Raw genomic sequence first — 14,548 nt, 5'->3', positions numbered from 1 at the left:
TCTATAAACTTGTGAAAATTTTTAGTGTAAGATCAAATACGATTATTTCCCTTGATAAGATTTAAAATTCAAATCAAAATTATAAAGAATAGAGGATATAGTTGGGAATTTTTATTATAAAGAATAGAGGATATAGTTGGGAATTTTTTCTTCAACTAACACATATCAATAAATGTTCTGTGTAGAGTGAAGATTAAGTCTTTTTTTTACTGTATAACTGTTATTACTGTTTGAGGTGTTCATTAACAATGGTGCATTAAGAAGAAACTCTATGGTAATGTTACAGGGTGAGAAAAATGTGCTGCCTGACCAGGACTCAAACCCGGGACTCTCAGAATACCGTTCCGCAGCTCTACCTACTGAGCTATCCAGCTGCCTACACATCTTCTCCCCTAATAAGTGAACAGTTTTGAAATTGTGACATATAGGCAGGTTGAGCATTTACAGGATAGTTTACGGTACATGTTGAATCTATTTCAACAAGATGCCACCTAAAATAAACTTATGAAAAAACTTAACAGCCATTGAATGGTAAGCAGTTGCTTAGAAAGAGGTGGGGGGGGGGGGGGGTGAAAGTGATTGCTCTATTTTAACTTCTAAGAACTTGTCAGAGGCATAATAAAGATTTTAACATTCTAACTTACAGCTTGGCAACAATCATAAACTAGATTCCAAAACACTTTTACCTTCATTTACCACAAAGTCTAAATGAGTTTTTGAAGATAACTGCCTTATTTTCTTTATTCCCTTTGAGATGTTTTATCTTGTATGATTATAGATTAGCACAGAATTCTTTTCATTTAAACATACAATCAAAACTCTATTAGTTGTCAAGTTGATTATAGTTAGAGCTTAATTAATGGCAAGGTATAAATTTATATTTGCACCATTAAAAGTTATATGTTATGTAAGCAACGTGCCATCCGGTTAGGCTTTGGACTGTGAATCAGATTTTCCAGCTCGATTCCTGGACAGTTCAAGTCACTTTTGTTGTGATTGACCATGAAATCCTTTCTTCAGTCATTTGCACTGTACCTCTGCTTTGGCATGTACAGAAGTTTCAGTTCCTTGCGAAAGTAAAGACAACTTAAGTAATGGTAAACTGCTCAACAGCCTGCTCAATGAATGATGCGGTGGCTGAACTGTGCTCTGGAAAATTCAATATGGCTTACTGCCGTGATCCTCCAGAGTGAAAACTACCAACACCACCACCACAACATTGGTAGATATCAGAACCTCTGATCCAACAAGGCAAGATATCTGAACCTCTGATCCAACAAGGCAACATAATACAAAGTCTGTTTAATATTCAATACACTTATACTGGACAGCGTTCTGTCATTGTTCATGTTTGATTAAAGGCTTAATTAAGTCAAGTCCTTGAAACAAATTTAAGGTAAAATATTTAACCCTTCTATGTTTGGTTATGGTTGTTTGTTGTTGTTCAATACAGAAAATATGGTTATGGTTGTTTTTTGTTGTTCAATACAGAAAATATGGTTATGGTTGTTTGTTGTTTTTCAATACAGAAAATATGCTCACTGATGGTTGAATACAATATTGTTTTGCTATTCAGTGAACTCCAACAACATAAATAATTTAAATAAAGTATTTAAATCTTATAAAACATGCTTTTTTATAAAATTTTGTTCAGCTTTCTTTGTAAAAAATTTCAAAATATTCTATACATGTTTTCACTTTTTTCTTTCATAACTCACTTTATAACTTAACCATTATTGCTCGCCACAATCCAATTTTATAACAATGTTACAAAAGCAAACAATATCGTCACTAATTAAATGTTACAATGTTATATTCCCTTGATGAAAAATTTTATTGATTACTAATCAATCAAAAACAATTTCTTTATCAACAAAATTTGATTATCGTGAAATCTAATATTATAATGAAAACAAAACTATATTATGGTCTAATAAAACAAATTTGATTTGAAAAGTGGGTCAATGACTTTTTTTGATTATATTCAAACTGTTAACACATATTTTTTCTGTTCCCCCCCCCCCCCACTAAAAAATCACTTATCATGGTGACTGGTTGATAAAATAGATATTGTATTATATACATGAACTATTATCATGATAACTATATATCTGAAATATAAAACAGTTCATACAAAATTTCCCAAGCCAAGCTAAGTCACTGTATCCCTTTGAAAGCTTGCAACATCAAATCAGATTGTAGGACACATTATTAGGTCCATCAGACCAAACACTATTATTTCCCTTGATAAGATCAAAAATTAATAGAGAATATAGTTGCAACATTTTCTTGGGTGTTTAACTGTCGAAAGGGTCTTTCATTCAACATGTGATCAAATTATGTATAGTTTGTTAAAAGTACTCTACTGAAAACGAATTTCATTTTTCTTTCAATCACTTAAACAATTATTTCAAACTGTACTTTAAGTCTTACAATATAAGTTTTTGTTTTGAACAAATCTGGTTTATTAAGCCAAGAATGTCTCTATGTCAGACATATTAACTACTTGGTGACCAGCTTTTAATTATGGACAAAAAAAACGTAATTTCATTTATTCTCTATAAACATTACGTAATTATCATTATGTATTCTATCTTCAGTATTGTATGGCACCCTTTTATACGGGCTTTAACACTAATCAAGCCAAAAAGTCACAAGTGTTGTTGATAATGACCTTATATCTTTAAAGTAAGAAAAAGAGAAACAATTTAAAGACATCAAGAAACTTACACAGCACCTGCGACTCTGTTTATAAACTGTTCAACATATCCTATGCCATTTTCAAGAGAATTTGTCTAGCTAGCTAGGGCACAAAATAATGAAACGGAAAGTAGGCCATGCTTTGTTTTACCAGTAAATGTCGGTCACTGATGGCAACCATACCAATGACAGACCATGTGCTTTAATATACAGCTTGATTGAAAACTACTAGTCAAATATAATGCAGGAATTCCTCGAAATAAAAAAAAGTAACAAAGGAGAATAATTCAATGAAAATCAAACCTAGAGTTACGGGTCTTACTGAATCTAAAAGAAATACATGTGTAGAGTTTCAAGTGAATATTTCCATTTGTGAATAAGATATGAAGTTGCAAACTAAATTATTCTTCCAATAATTCAAGTCAAAACTTTTCATGATCTTATGAAGAATGGCCAATTTAAATCTACAGTACTCTTAATGTGCCAGATAAAATTTGTTATGATCAAAGGTGCCAAATAAATTACATTATAATCAAATGTGCCAGGTAAATAATATTATGATCAAATAAGCCAGATAAATTACGTTATGATCAAACAAACACACATACAAAAAGTAATCTGACAAAAATAAAACAGTGCCATTAATACTCTTATTACCTTTTACTTTTTCTAGATAATTAGGTTCAAATAAAACAATTTACCTAACTGAAATTGTAAATAACCATCCTAGTAAACTTATAGAAGAAAAACTCTGACAAAAAAACAGTAATTCTTGAAGATATGTTATTAAAGTGAGGCAGAACTCAATTAACCTTTTTACTTTGGGATTGTTAATTAACACACAGCAGACTCCAATAGAACTTTTAATAACACCACAGTCAGTTTGCAACATTTTAATTCAATGAAACATATTCTTCTTTTGATATCAATATAATGAAATTACTTGAGTATTGGTGCAAATTTGTTTAGCAGAATATTATCCCTATGGTATGTCAACTAAACAGTCTTTTAGCCTCAGATCACTCGGGAGACTTCCACTGTGCTTTAAACTGACAATGTGGGTGAAGCTGTGTGGGAGTGGTTGGGGCGGACAGACACTCCTGATGGGAAAATATTTCTCTTTAAATAGAAGGTCCTTAAATGCTTCTGTCAAAAGATATTTCCCAAGAAAATAATCATTATGATAGTGGCAATTTGAACAATTAGTATAGTTTGCACTACATTCATTTTGGAATTTGGAGTACATTATGGCCATTTGGGACACACAACAGTTAATATGAAAGCATCTTAAATTATCATTTTACCTGCACAAAAAAGGAAAATATTTCCAAGTATCATACTTTTTAAACATTTTCACTGCTGAAATTTTGTGATGTTTTTTTTCCCTTTTATCTTTAATTTGACCATTTGTTTAATGTTGATGAAATTTCAGTTAAAATCAAGATCAAAGAGAAGCTGCAGACCATCTGACTTCATGAAATATTGTTTTAAGTCATAATTTTTCAAATAAATATCACAAAAAGTTAAAATTGTTAAACAATGTAGGGAATGAAATAGCATATTATACTAACCACAATATCTAGTGATAATCCACAATATCTAATGATATCCACAATATCTAGTGATATCTACAATATCTAGTGATATCCACACTATCTAGTGATTTTTAATAATAATATCCACTTCTCTAAGAAAACTTATAGATCCAATTCAATACTTGTAAAAAAACAAAAACATGTGCACTCAGTTTATTATCCAGAGATAATGAAAATCCTCAATTATTTTTTTTTAATAATTTTTTTTTTTTTCATTTCCAAGTAAAATTTCTCATTTTATATATCCTGAAGTTTTATATCCTAGTAATTAGGAGAAAAAAAAATTAACAATATTTCATAATGTTAAGTCAGACCCATTAATTACTGATAATTTTCAAAAGAAAACATTTTTCATGACACTGTCATTACCACAACAATACAGCGTCTTTGTTTTCACAATATTTACATAACTCATATTCCAGTAAGATTTTTCAACTTTTAACCTAAATTATAGCACTAAAACACCATGTTAACTAAGAATTTAACACAAAATAAGTAAATATTTTTCTTTCCAAGAAAACACACTCTTTTGAACACAAGTATTAACACTCTTGTTCCTAGTAGAAATTATAAGCTTATCCTATAAGCTTATCCGAAGGTTTATATTATGTCTGACCCAACAACGACATACAAAACAATGTGGCTTCCATTACTTCCAGAAATGTGTCATAATTACTTTTACATTTCACGAATGTTTCTCTGTTTCTTGGTGTGCTTAATGTTTGCAGAAGTATGAATGAATATCAACAGCTTATAGTAAATATTATACTCTCTTCTCTATTCTGATTGGACAATATTCTTAGAGGGTTTCTTCTTCTCGTAGTTTATAAAGTTCATGCATTGTTTATAATTATAAATATAATTATGTAACTTATATTGGCATGTTAGATATAAAGTTTTTTTATATATGAGTGTAATACATAATTCCATAACAGAAATATTTGAAAATTGTTCATGCAAAGGAATTAAACAACAAACAAATTTGTTTGGTTTGTAGGAAATGGGGTTGCTATGGGATTGCTATCTCAAGAGCCAAATAGGCCAATATTATACATTATTTCAGCCATGATTTACTGGCCAACAACCTGAAATAACTAATAATATGACTAAAGTAGGATTTAGATATATGACCACAATTAAGGGTCTTATAAATCCTTAATTTGACTCATAACATACAGTAAATCCTTGACCCATAACAAATGTGACTTGGTATGGGACTAGGTAATCCCATAACCAATGGGACTTTTAAGTAATTCCTTAAGAAATAATCAGTGTGACATAGTAAATCCTCGACCCATAACCAATGGGTCTTAGTAATACCTAAGACCAATAACCAATGGGACTTTAAGTAAATACTTGACCCTTAACTAAAGGGACACTGACTTAACCAAAGGGACAATCTTAACAAAAGGAACATTTAGTAAACATATATACATGTACTGAGAGCAATATATATACAAATTATATATTAATATAAGTCAACATGGTCTTCAAGATAATAAACTATCATCAATAACTTTGAAAAACACATATATTATGACATTGACAGAAACAATGACAGATCCATCAAAAGTTTCTAATCAATCATTCCCAATACGAAAATTACATTTACATCACACCAAAAACGTTGAAAAGAAAAAAAAGAATAAATCAAGTGCAGTCTGATTGAATTGTCATAGTCAAAGAATGTTTTATCAAGGCTCTGAAACAGGCATGCACAATTGAACAAAGTCGATGACAGATGATTTGTGTTAAACATGATTGGGATGGAAGTGCATCGTAATTGGGAAATCGGTTAATCAGCTCAAGTCATGGAATCGTGGGATCAATCACATGATTTAGATACCAATAGGATTGTCATATAATATATAATCATATATCAGATCTTTAATTACCATAATAACAAAATTAGACGGCAAAAACTGGATCAATAAGAATTAAACAAAACAAACTTGGTGTGTATGCAACTGTTGTTTGTCAGTACATAATTTTGTTCTCTCTGATAACATAATGATAATCTATGTGATGCAATATCTAAATTAAATGATGTAACACAATAACAGGCAACATATGCTATTTTTAAACTGCCGCACTTACACTGAATGCATACTTAAATATTAGCACACAAAGAAAAGCGCAAGTATTAAAACAAAATACATATTTCCTGACATAATAACATGATGCTCAAGCTATTTTTAAGAGAATATTTAAGGTGATTAAAGATGATTCTGTGCATGTGCCACTTGTGTTCAAAGATATTTATAACATGGCATTCTTTTAATCATGACTTAGCCTAATGTATGTTAAGTATTTAATTTCAGAACATAACAAAGTTAAAACAAATCAACAGCCACCATTCTTACAGAACTCAAAAACCTTGAAAATTTCAGCATAATGTTAACAGTAACCAGAAATATACTGTTAATAAATGATCTCAGAGAGTAGAGGGTTGACTGTAAAACTCCATCAGAATGGAGCCATATTCTTTTGCTTTCCAAAGCATTCAATGAGCTTTCAAGTTTATCTTTTCACTTCTCTCCAAATGTCCGAATGTCTCTAAAAGGGCACACATGAGCAACAAGAATTTGAACTGCGCCAAACTAAATCAAAAGACACCACAGAATTAGTTCAGGCATCTTCACCCTAATTATGTTAAGTGCCAAATGATACAGGACAATGATGAGGGGATAACGACCAAATCAAAGAAAGGAACCACTCTCTCTCTCTAGAGCCCTGTAATTGATGTTACCAATCAATGGATAGATAATTGGTAAGACTTGTGGAGTTTATCAGACTATAATCATACCATTCTAGATCTCTTTATCTTCTTGCCTGACACTTTCTTGATCTTACAAATTGTTGCTCAGATGGATTGAGTCTTACTTTTTACACTTTTATCCTCTAAATTTTGGTAATTCACATTTTGGAGAGTTTCTCAGCAAGTTTTTAACCAAGTGGTCTCTGGGGCATTAATGTGGTTTTAATTTGATCTGACCTGATGACATTTGACCCTAGTTGATCAACGTTTTAACTTGAAAAAAATTGATACACAGTAATATGTTCTTCCCCCAGTGATTTGGCCTAGAAACCTATTTTTTTACCAAAAATGATCTATATTCAATCTTACCAAAACTTGTCCATGATGTTCTGGAAAAGTCTGATAAAAATCTGTTCAAAACTGTGAAATGAAGATCCAACCAAAGCTGCCTTTACATCCTAATTTACATCGATCATTTCAAATAGCTTGCACCGGAGTATTTAGTTTCAAATTAATCCTATGCAAAAACATTAAATTTTCTTTTTTTAAAGTTTAATTGATGAAGCAGTTATTCAATATTTTATTTATGGATAATTGATAAAATGTTTATATTAATTTCATATCAAGACAATACAAGCTGACTATATTTTTGTTATTTTTGCTGAGGGCATAAGTCTGTGAATATTGTATCAATATTACAAAACCATCAGAAATGAGGTGGTCTGTCCTGATATATGAGATATTAATTGTAATGACAGTCTTGTAATAGACCATTTTATAACAATAATATTTCATTAGTGAAAAAGCCTGCCATATTATGGAAGACTGACTGTTTTTGTCTGACATCCTACCCTTTCACAGATTCCAATATTCCATTTAAAAAAAAATGCATGCAAACATTAAAATCAGTTTTAAGGACAAAATAATTCTGGCATATCAGACAGGATTATCTATTGTTTACACCAGTGCTAGAAAAACCTGTCTTACATCCGGTGCTAGAAAAACCTGTCTGACCTCCGGTGCTAGAAAAACCTGTCTTACATCCTGTGCTAGAAAAACCTGTCTTACATCCTGTGCTAGAAAAACCTGTCTTAGAACCCCATGTAAGACAAGTCGCTTGCTATATAAATGATGTCATTCTCATGCGAAGTTTATAAATGAACTGCGTTCTTAGAATGACGTCATTTTGGTGAGCCTCGGTACTGTCGTAAAGTCTCAGGTTCCTCGAGCTAGATATTCTGGTCGGTACCGGCAGCTGGTGTAAGATCCTTATAAATCTCAATTGTAAACAAGAAGAAAATATTCATATGCCACTATCAAATAAAAAATTCCTTTAAAGGAATTGTGGGGTGCTTGGGGGTTGAGGGGGTGGGGGGCCGGGCTTAAATCACTTATCAGACACTCAAGTCCTCGGTCTGTGACTGCTCATTCCGTTATTCTCTCTCTAGTGACCTTTGCTTCACATATAGGTAAATCAAACAACAACACATATATGCATTTTCTCATCAAAATTGCACAGTCTAATTTCCTTTCATCTATTGCTATCACGGTAAAAGAGTGCATTCTGCAGGTTTCAAATGAAATTGGATTTTAAAAATGCGCAAAAATCACGACATTCTATTTAACAGATCTGAAAATGATAACAATGTTGAAGTGGTAAAACTGTCTGCTAAGAAGCAAAAATTTTGCCAAGTCACTGCAAGGAAAAATTAGATTGCAAAAAAAAAACATCAAAAAAAATAATTTAAATTTCAATAAATTTTCTTTTTGTTAAAAAGGTTAATAAATATTATTTAGAACTAGCAAATTTGATAAATTCAGATATTTCCCAACTGTAAGATACAAAACACTTGACTGAAATCTTTTTAGAAGTCTGAGATACATAATATACGAGTGAATGTATAATGATATATATATAAAACCCCAAAATATTGGTGTCAATTTAAGCAAAATAGCCAAAAACATAATTATGAAATAGTGTAAAATGTCAGATGCTTATTTATTTAAATGGAATAACAGAACAGAACAGAACATATATATATTATTTTGAATTTTGAAGCAATTATAGCTCATCTACATACACAAAATATTTAGTGTAGTGAGGAATATTATGCTCAAATTCAATGAAAATAAAATTAATTGAAATATTAACTTATTTAGCAGTGGTAATTCTGAGATTATGCATGGATTATCTAGAACATTTCATAGTAATCCTTACTATTATGTACATTCATCACAATGTTACACATCACTGGTTAAATATGGCTCAAAATGAAAAATAAAGAAGCTTTTTTCAAGTAACTTATGGGCCATTATAATCTTATAAATGCAAGATAAGTTTTAGACATTCGTCATTTCCTTACCTTATTAATTATTAAAAACATTTTTGCTGAGTTTTGTTACAATGCAATCAACCACTTCAAATATATGGCTCTATAATTATGACAATTTTCCTTTAAAAAGTATCTATAAATAACAAAAGGGTCATTAATTACTCAAAAAAAACCTCATTAGATTTTCATGAAACTTATGTGTAGTGAAGCATACAAATTTATGCTCCAATTCATCCTTCTATTTAAATGAATACTTGTGCATGCAAGAAAAACAACAACAAGCCTTTTGGGGAAAGAAATTATGAAGTTCTTCTTGAAATATAAGGTCCAAATAATTGATATCCATGATACAGATACATGCAGACATTTTTTCTTCAAAGCTACATTAAAAAAATTATATAAATTAGTGAAACAGACAACTTTTCAAAATTGTTCTAAGCTCTTTCATTGAATGAATCAAGCGAGACTTCCATTAAAGTCTTTGACATTTATGATATTAGCTCATCTGTGATCTTCATCATCTTGTAATCTACTAGGGGGGAAATTACAAGATCTATTGATTTTATTGATTTCCAATCACCTTCAATTATTACCTGCATGAAACACTAGCATGTTTTGATCAGGGAAAATTACAACATGCATGCATACTGATTAAGAGCTCTTTGATTTTCCTAGTTAATTTCATCCCCGAGGTTTCAGTACAAAAACGTTGTAAAGCCAGTCAAGTTTATACAAGTGATAATTTCAACTAGCAACCGTATTATCTTGTCTCAATTGATCTTTATTCTGTATCAGTTTCAATTACTGTAACCTTTTCAACAATAAGAAAATTCGTAGAATGAAATGTTTATATGCTTGTATTTTACTGCATGTCCAATCCTATAATGTAATTAATGCCTGTATTAATCTGGAGATTTTTTTTTATGAAGATTTAAAAGTGAGATTAAGTTACTTGATTGGTTAATTTTTACATCCTTATAGAGAAATTATTACCTTGTTTTTTGTCAACATTTGTAGTTTGAACCAAGACATAATTTATTATGTGCTTAGAGACTGTGGGTTTAAATCCTACCAAGGGCTGTAACTCATGTGTTTCATAGGAGGACACTACTCAAGCCAGCTTGCAGACAGGCTGTAAGCCAAGCCAAACACAAAGGAGCAACACCTTCATATCTTAATTACTCAATATGAAGCTGGAAACTGTTATTTTACCCTGACAGTATTAATAGGCCTCCAAAGCACCCTTCCCTTATTTCTGGAATGTTCAAAAGAAAATAAATTCATTGATAAGTCCCTACCTTAAACAGTTGAAATGATGTTCTTATCCATAAGGGAATAATTACAAATGATAAAAGTTACATTGTAACTCCTATAGACTTAATGATTTATTCATTGACTTAAATGATTTATTCATTAACAACTTCCTCAAATGCTGTTTAAATGTTTTAACAGGGTGGGTGTAAAAAATTCTTGAAACAGAATTAGAAGCATAATATTTGTAAAACCAAAAATTGTTCAGTATTGTTGAAAACTACGAAAATTGTTGGATAAATATCTGTCAGTTTATGTATGAAATAATATATACTATTTTACAAAAATGATTGTATATAACTACACAACAAACAAATATAACATTATACATTAATATTATGTATCTGTTCAAAACTGTTCAATATTTAAGGAAGATAGCGTTTAAGTGGCCAGATAAGTCAGTCGGTAGAACTGCAGTACGGTATTCCAAGATCCAGTGTTCGAGTCCAGATCCAGTGTTCGAGTCCTAAGTCAGGCTGCATATTTTTCTCACCCTTTGACATTTACACTCTCACTTTTTTATACCGGTATATTTTTCTTTCTTTTTTTGAAAAACTATTTTTATGTACAAGTCACTAAGTACTTCAGATATATTATCTCATACCTATTTCTTAATAGACACAAAAATTCAAATACCAACTTTTACAAATTACTGATAACAATACTAAATACTATACCCCTGGGGACACTATTTATTTGTTTTATCGATTATATATCAATAATACATTTATTTACTCTACTTTGAAGAGCTATAGGCAATATGAACTGCAATGTAAACAAAGAATAAGTCATGTGAAAAGACTGTATTCGTAAAGTATTAAAATTTGTTAAGAAACAAGTTTACAAATGAACTTTGCATTTCAAAAAAGACGCTACACTTAAAAGTGTCACATCTGAAGAATGTTGAAACCTTTTAAAAACAAAATATTACGTTCTGTTAATAATAAATCATGCTACTTTTGCACGATATTTCCGTCATTGCACAAGTCCTAGGTGCGTAATTTTCGAAAAAAAATCTAATTTGCTGTTGAACGTCTTCAAATTTCTTCATACTAAAATTAATTGAATCTTTCTTGCACAGTCAAAATGATTTAATTTCGTTGCATGGGTTCGTTTTCACAAAAAAATATTTATAGTAAAATGGGTGACAACAGTGCAACCTTCTAAATTATTTAGTGAAATAAAAAATGGTTTGGTGCAAATAAAAACATGACCTACCTGCAGGCATTACAATAAAGTAGAGAAAGGGGGATAATCCTGCAAAGTGCTTAGCAGACTTACGTGGCCTTGACCTTCGATTCAGGGATGTGATTCTTGAACGCAACACTGTTATTTTAAAATCCTTTGATGCATGACAAAGTTACAGTACAGACACAGATGTGTGTACCAACTAACTCTAATCGTGATAATGTGAAAATTCAAAATGTTAATGTGACCTTGACCTTTGAGGTAGGGATGTAATTCTTGTTTGACCTGACACAGTCTTGATGTGGTAGACATTAAAATTATTCCACGCTATTTCAAAATGCCTAAATGTATGACAAAGTAACAGTCCGGACAGGAATGAAATGGGGACGCACAGACAGACAGACGTATGGTGCAATTTTAATATGCCGCCTTTCTTAGGGGGAGGGGGGGTGGGGGTGGCAAAAAAATGAATATTGCACTTATCTGCCCTTATGAAATGGTGTCATCTTTTGATATTGAACAAGTATACCAAGATTAACAATACTAGGAAGCGAGTATTATTACATTATAAAGAACATGAAAAATTATCCAACAATATAAGAGCATCAGTCTTTACGACTACCTAGTAAGAGATTCATTATAATATCAAATTACAATGTCTGGCATTGAAACACATTTCTATACAGTTTTATGTAATTCTTATTCATCTTTCTTCTATATATATATATATATATATATATATATATATATATATATATATATATATATATATATATATATATATATATATATGTAACATTTGTAACAATAAAATACTCACATGCCTAGTATATCGTAATATAGTATATTAATTCTAATCTCTGAAACTACATTTTTCTATAAATCTATTTTCTTTGGTAAAGCTCCTTAATTGAACTCAGTGTCCACAACTGATAGTGGTGGTATTAGTAGTTTTCACTCCGGATCAAAGCCATAAGCAACAATGAATTTACCAGAGCACAGTTCAGTATATATCATTCGTGGGCAGGCTGTCAAGCAGTTTACCAGTACTAGTTGCCTTCACTTTCGCAAGAAACTGATAACTTCTGTACATGCCAGAGTAGAGGTACAGTGCGAATGACAGGAGAAAGGACTTAATGATAAATCACAACGAAAGTGACTTGCACTGTCCGGGAATCAAACCTCGGTCACCCAATTCAAAAGTCCAACGCTCTACCTATTGAGCTAACCACAGTGCTACTCACAACTGACAAAAAGAGTTTGACACTGGTGTGCTTTCTACTTTTACTTGTTTCATTTTTTTTGTTGCTCTTGTTGTTTTTTTCACAATACAGTTGAACCTGTCTTAGCGATCATCTGTATTAAGCATCCACTTGTCTTATGCAGCCAGTCAGCTCACTTCCCAAATAGACTTTTTATTCTAATTTCAACCTGTCTTAATCAGCCACCTGCCTTTAGAAGCCATAATTTGTTGCTCCCCTGAGTGGCTGCTTAAGGCAGGTATGACTGTATAACTTCTCGTGAACCAATGTTATCAACTTGTTATATAGCATCAAATTTCACAGTAATTATTGTCTGAATTTAAAAATATATTCCTAAAAAGTAAATTATATTAAATTTGTGCATTACCAAGGTCTGTAATACAGATATATAACAATATACTCGGAGGAAAATTGCTGAATCAGATATTTTAGTATAACATAATCAAAGGGCTTGAAAACAAAAACATTTCTCTCTCTCTCTTATATCTTGTAAAATGGTAGGATTTTCAATTTCAATATATCAAGGCTTTACAGATCATTAAATGTCTTTTTTTCCAGCATCAACCTGTGCAAGATGTTAGAAGCCTCTCTAAAGATTACTCCTCAGCTAATTTACAAATGCTAATAGTGATCAATCAAATAAATTAAATGCACATTACGCCTCATATACAATAAATTTTCAAAAAATGAACTTCTAGCGTTTATAATGGCCTAAATAAATAAGAATAAAAATAATTTATTTTACCAAAATATCCTATATTTTTTCAAATAACAGTTTCCTTAAAATTTTGATAAAAGCTTCAATAAAATTTTGATAAATAACTGTTTCCATAAAATGTTGGTAATAACCACAAAATTTGATAAAAGCTTCCATTTTCTTTGGTTAAAAGTGACTCTCATCCCTCCAAAGAAGTTGTTTCTATGAAAAACAAGAGCTTGTTACAGAACGTGACAAATGCCCCCGAAGGATTCTAGTTATAAACCACCTATTTATTACATGGTAAAAATTGACAAAGTTCGAACCCCAGCAGTGACCTTTAACTTAGACAAAAAAACCTGGGTCTTGTTCACAACACATTGTCCATCTATGGTGACTTTATATTTTTAAATAAAATTTGAATTTTCATGTGTCTATTTGTATAAAGCGGGACAGACTGACAGACAGTTCAATTTTAATATGCCATCCTTCGGGAGCATAAAAACACAATATTTACATACAGGAAATGTACGAGAACAAAAGGCAAGTCTAACAGAATTCTAAATCTCATTAAATTTATTGAACAGATATTGGCAACAATAAACAAAACTAAGGTGCTGCTTCAAGATTTTAAATTACAGTAGATTTATCTGCTCATTATGAAACATAACATTGAGGTAGAGACAACTTCTTTTCCTTCTTTT

The 14,548-nt window shown here is 31.0% G+C and overlaps 1 protein-coding gene across 7 annotated transcripts in view; it reads right to left on the bottom strand.

Moving 5' to 3' along the window:
• Positions 1–14,548, bottom strand: part of LOC132741093 (epidermal growth factor receptor-like) — a 212,424-nt gene that overhangs the window by 90,360 nt on the left and 107,516 nt on the right. The window contains exon 1 of one of the 7 annotated variants that reach the window (XM_060729186.1): positions 4,272–4,394. The exons of the other annotated variants lie outside the window; for them this stretch is intronic. The gene's annotated coding sequence lies outside the window, so the exon portion shown is untranslated. Of the gene's footprint in view, positions 1–4,271; positions 4,395–14,548 lie in introns of those variants that run through there. 7 annotated transcript variants of the gene reach the window in all.

Source organism: Ruditapes philippinarum, unplaced genomic scaffold (genome assembly GCF_026571515.1).
Source record: "Ruditapes philippinarum isolate M1 unplaced genomic scaffold, ASM2657151v2 ctg2_1_1_1_1, whole genome shotgun sequence".
In the NCBI taxonomy this organism is placed as follows: Eukaryota; Metazoa; Mollusca; class Bivalvia; order Venerida; family Veneridae; genus Ruditapes; species Ruditapes philippinarum.
Note: the sequence above shows the minus strand (reverse complement) of the source record. Positions and strands in the feature narration are given on the sequence as shown.